Source organism: Dasypus novemcinctus, chromosome 5 (genome assembly GCF_030445035.2).
Source record: "Dasypus novemcinctus isolate mDasNov1 chromosome 5, mDasNov1.1.hap2, whole genome shotgun sequence".
In the NCBI taxonomy this organism is placed as follows: domain Eukaryota; kingdom Metazoa; phylum Chordata; class Mammalia; order Cingulata; family Dasypodidae; genus Dasypus; species Dasypus novemcinctus.
Window position 1 is genome coordinate 104658342 of NC_080677.1, and position 9010 is coordinate 104667351.

Genomic DNA, 9010 nt, shown 5'->3' on the forward strand with positions numbered 1-9010 from the left:
TCCTCTAAAAAATCCCCTAACTGCCAACTTCCGCAAACCACCCCTTTATGTTATTCACTACATGGATGACATTTTAATGGCTGGTAAAAAGGAACAAGATGTCCTCACATGTTACCATGATATGAAAACAGCCTTAAAGGCACACGGGCTTCAAATTGCCCCTGATAGAGTACAATTACAATACCTTATACCTACCTGGGGTTTCATATGGCAGCAAAGGTCGCAGATATTGTCCGCCTAGGGAGAGAACAAGGCAAACGTTATTTTGGTAAGGAACCCGATACCATTATTCAGCCCTATACTAAGGAACAAATCAGCTGGCTGTTGCAAACAACTGACAGCTGGCCTATTGCTTGTGCATCTTATGCCAGACAAATAGATAACCATTACCCCAATGATAAGCTACTACAATTTTTGAGTACACATGACTTCATTTTCCCCTTCACCACTTCTCTCCAACCCATCACTGGAGCCCTATCAGTATTCACCAATGGGTCCTCCTCGGGAATGGCTGCTTATGTCTTTAATAACAAAGCTGTCCGGTTTCAAACCCCACTCCAAATCTGCGCAGCTTACAGAGCTACAAGCTGTCATAGCTGTATTCTCTGCATTCCGAGATGCCTCTTTCAATCTCTTCACAGATAGCGCTTATATAGCTCAGTCAGTCCCTTTGCTTGAAACTGCCACTTAAATAAAGAATGTCTCGGAAGCGACAACCTTATTTACTCAACTGCAATCTCTTATTCAAAAAAGAAATTACCCCTTTTTGATTGGTCACCTTAGAGCTCATTCCAATCTTCCCGGTCCCCTTACCCTAGGAAATCATTTAGCCAATCAAGCCACTCGGCTACTGTGCTATGTTAACAAGGGCATGCATAACAACTCGGATAACCTTAACAAGGCTGTTAAAGCTCACCAATTACATCATATTAATGCACATACTTTAAGGCTTATGTTCAAAATTACCAGAGAACAGGCTCATCAGATTGTTAAAGGATGCCCTTCCTGTGTAACCCTTTTACCTACACCTCATTTAGGAGTGAATCCTCGAGGTCTCATACCCAATGCCCTCTGGCAAATGGACGTAACTCATATTCCTGAATTTGGTAATCTAAAATATGTGCATGTTACTGTTGATACCTTTAGCGGCTTTATTTTCGCCACCCCACAAACAGGGAAAGCAGGAAAAAACGTTATTGCACATGTGTTAACTGCCATGTCAGTATTAGGAATCCCACAACAAATAAAAACAGATAATGGCCCTGGTTATACCAGTCACATGTTTGCCACCTTCTGCCAACATCTGGGCATAAAACACATCATAGGCATTCCATATAACCCCCAAGGCCAAGGTATAGTCAAAAGAGCGCATCTGTCTCTAAAAAACATCATAGAAAAAATAAAAAAGGGGGAGTGGTACCCTGTCAAAGGATCCCCCAAAAATCTATTATCCCACTCTCTCTTTATTCTAAATTTTTTAAGCTTAGATCAGAAAGGACATTCTGCGGCTGACCACTTCTGGAACCCTAATACCAGCACAAAACATGCCACAGTCCTATGGAAAGACCCAATGGATAATACCTGGCATGGACCTGATCCCATCCTAATATGGGGCAGAGGATCAGTTTGCATCTATTCCAAAGAACTAGATGCAGCCAGGTGGCTGCCGGAACGATTGGTAAAACAAATAGATAATGACAACCTATCCATTGTAGAGAACTCTCTCTGAGATGAACTCTGCTTTCTTGCAGGAGAGCAACCAATGCTAAAACCCACGCGGCTGTACAGCCCCCCTGGAGTACAACCTAAGAGTGTATCGGCCAATGCTGCACACCACATCTGCCAGCACCAGCTGCTTGCGACTGAAGAGCCCATCCTTGTTACAGCTCCCTCATGTTTCTCTCTCCCCCTCTTGCTTTCACCTCCCCAAACCTCCATTATGAAACCGCAGTAAGAGAAAGCAGTGCGTACCACACCTCCCTCTGGCCTCCATACATTATAACCAAAATAGGAGCACCCTGACTGTTGGCAGCGGTTCTCAAATACATATGAACCCTGTCAGGTTCTGAGGTGACAAACTGGATAGCCAATGACGGGCAACTGGGCATGATCGGTTCCATGGCAGAGCCACCTAAGACAGAGACACAGCCTTTGGCCGCTGTTGCATTCTCCATGACGGGTAAGGCAATCCGCCTAACCGTTTGCACGCCCTGACCTAAGACAGGCACAGTTCCCCCCGAACTCAGGGTGCTTCATAAAATATAATAAAGAAGGGGGACCTGTGGGGAGCCACCCGGAGCTACATGCATTTGCGGTCTCCAACAACATGGCGGTTTTCATAACTATGCCTACTCCACCCCTGTGCTTCCGCCTTCTTCTTCCCCTTTCCCCAGTTTCCCAGGCAAAAAGTGTCATGACTGTGCAACAAGATGTTGAAGCCATGACCAGCATTGAAGACTCACAACCTATAGCAAGTGGTGTAACAGCATTTTATTGCCTTATATGGAAGAGCCGCTTCATCAGCCTATCACCCCCTGCTAATACCCTCCCCTTAGTATATATTCTGATGCTCTACCCTCAATAAATGGAGGCTTGATCAGAATCCTGTCTTATCTCCGTTTCTCTCACCTCTTGTCCCCCAATTCCCACTACCTCTTTCAGGTGCCAGTTCGTTTGACCTGCGGGCCAGGTCAGCATAGGTTCCAGTCCCTGAGATCTGAATTCTCTGGTCACCTGCCACTCCATGTACTGGGTTCCCCCTCCATCAGATGGCCCTTGGTTCCTCTCCTTCCTAGGGTATGTTGGGGATGAGAGTGCAGCTCCCTTTGATGTGGGTGGGGTAACTATGCCTGCATGACCCAAGAGAGTGTGCACTTCCTCTCTGTCCATGGGCACATTGGGATCAATTGTGCAGCAGCCCTTTTAGAGTGGATGGGGTGAATCTGCCTGCTAGCGTACTCTTCTGCTCTGTACAGGCATGGGTTGAGACCCAGTGTGCAGCAGTCCTTCGAGGTGAGCTGGGTGAATCTGCCTGCTCTGCCCTGAGACAGTGTTCAAACTGCACTCAATTTCCACTTCTTCTTGGTCCTGGGAGCCAGTGGTTTTCCATACTAGGCATGCTGGATCTGATATCTACTGCCCCAGGGGACTGGTGTGTTTTTCAGTCAACTCTGATTCCATTTCTGCCAGGGATGGAGATAGCACAAATGCTGCTGGCTTCTTTCTGGCTTGGGCACATTTAAACCTCAGTTGTGCTCACGATTGGAATCCAGATAGCCAAATTTGTCAATCAACAGCTATAGTTGGTGCCAGCTATTTCTTTTCCCCTGCTTTTGGGAAAGAGAGCTTCAGCTTCCAGCCAGGGAATGGGTCAGGAGGAGGCGGCTTTGCCAGTGGAGGGTGGGCAACTGCCTCTGCAACATGAAGGAATCTACTCACAGATCTTCACCACAGATGTTCAGTCTCTCTTTATTGTTCGTCCCTGGATGATGCATTGTGTTCTTCTGGTCTCCAGAGTCCCCCAGTCAATTGATCCAACAGACCTTAGCTGATCATTAGTTTCTCTGTGGGACAAGCTGATCATTAATTTTTCTTACTATGTGGCCATCCTGGGTCTTCTCTGACTCTGAATTTTCTTATTCTAATTATTTCATATTAATGAGAATATTCAATATTTGCCCTTTGTTGTCTGGCTTATTTCATTTGACATAATGGCTACAAGTTTCATCTAAGTTATCAGATATATCAGAATATCATTCCTTTTTATGAATAAATAATATTCCATTGTATGTATATACCTCATTTTGTTTATCCATTCATTGGTTGATGGACACTTGGGTTCCATATTTTGGCAGTTTTTTGTTAATATTTACATTATATTTCTTTTTTGATCCTTTTACTCCTAATCTGTGTCTTTGATTTTAAGATGGGTTTCTTATAAACATAACACACATGGATCCATTTTTAAATCCAATCTCTGGATATTAATAAGTGTTTCTAGATGGTGATTAGTCGGGGTTCTTTTGGGAAACAGAATCAACAGGAAATATCTGTCAATAGTATGAGATTTATAAGATTCTCTCATGTGACCATGTAGATACACAAGTTCAGGTTCTGCAGGGAGGCTGCAAACCAGGGGCTAGATGAAAGTCCAAGGAAGGTCCTTGATGAGTTTCTGGGAGATGCTGACTATCCAAAGACGAGCTGGAAAATTCTCTCTGAATGCTGAAATCACTTTCCTTTTAAGGCATTCAACTGATTAGATAAAACGTCACTCTTCATTGATGGCAATGTCCCAGATTGATTGTTGGTGTAATCAGCCTTCAATGCAGCAAAGTCACTGACGACCAAACCTACAAATGTCCTTTTATTGCTTGCCTGACCAAAAACTGGGCACAATTACCTGCCAAGTTGACAAATTAGCTAAGCCATGACAGATGGATTATCAATAAAGTAATTCTTGTAATGGTTGAATTAAAATCTAATATTTTGATAGCTCCTTTCTATATGTTCCATTTGTTCTTAGTTTCTTTTATCCTCTTTTTCTACCTTCATTTGTGTTAATTGATTTTTTATAATTATATATTATCTTCATTATTGATTAGTTATTGGTCCATTATTTTTAAATGTTTGCCATAAAGTTAGCAATATACATTTTAATCAAAATATATCTTCAAAAATATTATTCCGCACCATACAGAAGACAGTGTTTATTCTTACCTTTTCATGTGAAAGCTGGCTATCTCATGTATACCACCAGAAACTAAAGGAAATAGTTGTTATCCCTAGAAATGGGCACACTTTTACTTCTGCTAAACCTTTAATATGGGGTGTTGGAGTTAATCTTATCTAGCAGTACTTTGTATTTAGGAAAGGGTCTGGTTTGCTGAAGGGATTTTCTTAAGATGTATTCCACCCTTGACTTTAGATCTTCACTTTATATTGCATGGGAGAGAGGATTTATGAACTCACTTTTCCAACTCCTCCAGCAGTGTTTTACTACAAATGCTTATTCAACACTTGATAGCTCGGTGGTGGGGGGTTAGGATTAGAGGGTTCTTTCTTTCCCTAAGGATCAGTCTACTGCATCCCTTGGGCTCAGAGTTGGCCTTCGTAATGTTGCTCCCCTCCCACAATGCAGTTACGGATGTTGCACATAGTCTTGAACTTCTGGCAGAGGTAGAAGGATTTCTATTCACTTCACTCAGTTACAGTGAGTTTCCTCCATTTTCCCAAAGGCAACGGAGCTTATCATGCCTTTCCCCATAGTTAAATATTTAGTGTCATAGCAGAGGTAGGGGAGAAGAAATCTCTGATTGATGGTTTATGCCACTCTTCCTTCCAGCATCTGCAGTTTCTTTCTATCAGGCCTGCGCTACAAGGGTAGGTGAACTTTCACTTTGAGGGACAAAAAAATGTACCCCAAATTAATATAGCACTAGTTTCTTGCATACTGTTTAGATAATGGTTTTCATTGACTTATGGAGTTCACGGAGAAAAATGGAAATATGTTCTAAGCTGTGTGCTGCTAACAATAAATAGAGAGCTTTTCAGAAATTCATCTTGTTATTTCTTATGGTTCCTCATGAAAGAATAATTACACTTTAAATAAAACAAACTGTCTTGGTAAAATATGCTGGAGACAGGAAATTGGGAAAATAAGTGATGTTTTATTATTATTTTTACTCATTAAAAGTGATACCTGATTATTTTGACATAAGCAGTAACTCACAAGTAAAATTTAGTAGTACTATGTATCTCTTTTTGATTTTTACTATGTATGATGCATGGTATAAAGGGCTTTATGTCCATTATTTCATTATGGAACAGTTATAATGGCAGTTAATTATTTTTCAATATGTCTAGGGTTCTTGGTAAAGGACAAAGTTTTTATGGCAATAGTGTGGTGAAGACATGTTGAGAAAGTCAGCATTACTTTAGAACATTCTTATATGTTCAATCAATTCACTTTTTTCTTTTCACATAAAAATATGGGTTGCTGGGAAAATTATCACCATAAACAAGGGAAAAATATTTATTAAAAGACAATTGCATATATGACTTACTCTGAAACAAATTCTCAAATATTTTTGAAAAAGTAAGATTACATCTGGCTTTCACGAAAGTGACATTTTAAGCAACTAAGACTTGATTTCAAAGTCATCAACTTTTTTTTTTTAATGACACAAACCAGACAGTGAAAACATTATTTTGTGATGTCACAAAATATTGTAAAAAGTGCTCTAGCTATTTAAGAAAAAAAATTTCATCACCCTTTTGAGAAGAAATTTGCTGTTTCTGAGTGAGTTACAGAAAATTGGTCTCAAGAAACTTGGGAAGACATGGCCTAACTTGCTGAATATATGAAGCATCCTATAACTGCTCAAGATATGTCACAAGTGAGAATGAATATATCTAAGCAGAGAATGTTATGAGTTCTGGACCAGCCAGTAGATACTTCACATTATAAGGAGTCAAAAAGGGTTTCAAGGATAGGTAAGAAGAGAAGGAAAAGGATCATTCTGTTTCACAGAACACTGGCAAGGATATAATATAAACATTTCCTTTTGTCTTTCTCTTCAAGTTCTGAGTTGTGGTAAGCATAATGGAAAATTTGTAAGCTACTAAATTTTTTTGAAAATTAAATTGTTATATAAATTTACTGTGGATATCATTTGATTTTAAATAGAGGTTTTCTGCTATATTATTATTGTATCTGATGAAATAATTTTTTTAAAGAATAATTGGGAGAGCTCAATTTAAATTACACCAGCTTTCTTGTTTTGAAACAAATGATTTCCTTAGGTACAAGGTACATAATTTGGCTGTTACCTTCAGCTCTTTTTGTTAACTGTTTTTGCTTCTTAGAACTGCATAAAGCTCAGAGTTTAGAATAGTGATCTAAACTAAAATAGAAAAATTGCTTTAGTTATAAAAATATGCATACTGAGTACATAGCACAACTTTAGGAACATTTAGGGGCACATTAGACTCTTAAGAGCTTTCCCAATTAGTGGAGAAAACAAAATACAGTGTGCTTTTTCTCTTTTTTACTCTGTAGACATCAGCACAATTCTATATGAGAGAGACTTATTTTCCTACTCCCTTTTTCTTTCTGGAATTGAGAATTGAACTAAATGTCAGCATACTCCGTATTAGCAAAGAGAGAAAATAAATGAATACAATTGTAATTTCCTAATGATGAATCAAAATAAGGTGTAATGATCATACTTAGAATGTCAACCCCAAATCCAGATTTCTAGATTGTGAGAGCATGAAAGGAGAAAATAATATGTAATGTGATGGTTAACTTCCCAGAAATAGGAACTAGCACTACGATAAGAAAAAGTACTGGACATGACATTGTAAGACTTATTTTTGAAGGCTGCCTTTGCACTTCCTGGTTTTTCTAATCCTTAGTCATTGAATGGTTCAGAGTTAATTTTCTAATTCGCACAACTTCACATCTTATCACCTGATACCTTCATAGTAATTTTACTGTCAACATTAAGAAAGATAATGGGCTCCCCGGAGCCTCCGGAAGTGGTAATTTGGGGGGGAGGGGGTATGTCCTCTCCCTTCTTTGCGCAGAGGTGGGGGTCGGGCTGGCTGGCTTCGGGAAGGGGCAGGAGCGAGTACTCGATGCGGGGAAGCCGAGCCGAGACGGCCTCACCTGGAGGCAGCGCCTGCGAGGGCGCGGAGGCGGAGGCAGAGGCGGAATCCCTCACCAGCGGCCCTTCCGCATCCGGGTGAGCGGCGGCACCGCGAGTGGGACGTCAACTGTGCGTGAGAAGATCGTGGAGCTGCAGGGGCAGAACGAAGTTGACCGCCGGCAGCGGAAGCTGCTCATCGTAAGCCAAGACAGGTTCTATAAGGTCCTGACGGCAGAGCAGAAGGCCAAGGCCTTGAAGGGACAGCTTTTGATAATGATTTGATGCACAGGACCCTGAAAAACATTGCGGAGGGCAAAACCGTTGAGGTTCCAACCTATGATTTTGTGACACACTCAAGCTAACTGGAGACCACAGTGGTCTGCCCTGCAGACGTGGTTCTGTTTGAGCGCATTTTGGTGCTCAACGGCTAGGAGATCCTGGGTATGTTTCACCTGCGCCTCTTTGTGGACGCCGACTCTGATGTCAGGCTGTCACGAAGAGTTCTCCGAGACGTCTGTCCGGGGAGGGACCTGGAGCAGAGTCTCACACAGTACACCACCTTTGTCACGCCGGCCTTCGAGGAGTTCTGCCTGCCAACAAAGAAGTGTGCCGATGAGATAATCCCTCGAGGGGTTGACAATAGGGTTGCGATCAACCTGGTCGTGCAGCATATCCAAGACATTCTGAATGGTGACATCTGCAAGTGGCACCGAGGAGAGCCCAATGGGCAGAGCTACAAGGGGACATTTTCTGAGCCGGGAGCCCATCCCGGAGTGCTGACCTCTGGCAGACGATCCCACTTAGAGTCCAGCAGCAGACCCCACTGAGGAGCTACTTTGTTGCTCCCTCAGCCTCCTGGGCAGCCCCTGATGGCCCAGAGATCCCCACTCTGCCTCCAAAAACGCAACCACCACTTCCTTTCAACATCTTCCAGGGTAGCGTTCCTCATTTATGAATGGGAACCTGTACATGTTTTCAAACTCAATTTGATAAGATATTGACAGCACAGTCCTGACGTTTTCACCTGCTTCTTTAAGAAGTTTACAAAAGCTCTTCAGGTCATTGAGAAAATGCCACAACATTTGGTAAGCTTGTTATGCTTCTTCCAGAAGAAATGCATATCACATATCTTTGGAAAAATTGAGGGAACAGCCTGGACACTGCAGTCTTTCTAAGACTTTTTGGACATTGACCCCACAGTAAGAAATACACTTTACAGCATGATCTGGCTCACACACACACATACATGACATTGAAAAACGTCAAGAGCTAATACTTTCTCTTTCTACATGCTGCATCCTAATGTTTTCTCTTTGTAACGCAATGCTGGTTATGACCCATAAACTCAATTTCATGAC

At 41.8% G+C, this 9010-nt stretch overlaps 1 pseudogene; it reads left to right on the plus strand.

Moving 5' to 3' along the window:
• The first annotated feature begins 7641 nt into the window (after positions 1-7641).
• Positions 7642-8723, plus strand: LOC101427543 (uridine-cytidine kinase 1 pseudogene; annotated as a pseudogene).
• Positions 8724-9010: the final 287 nt, after the last annotated feature.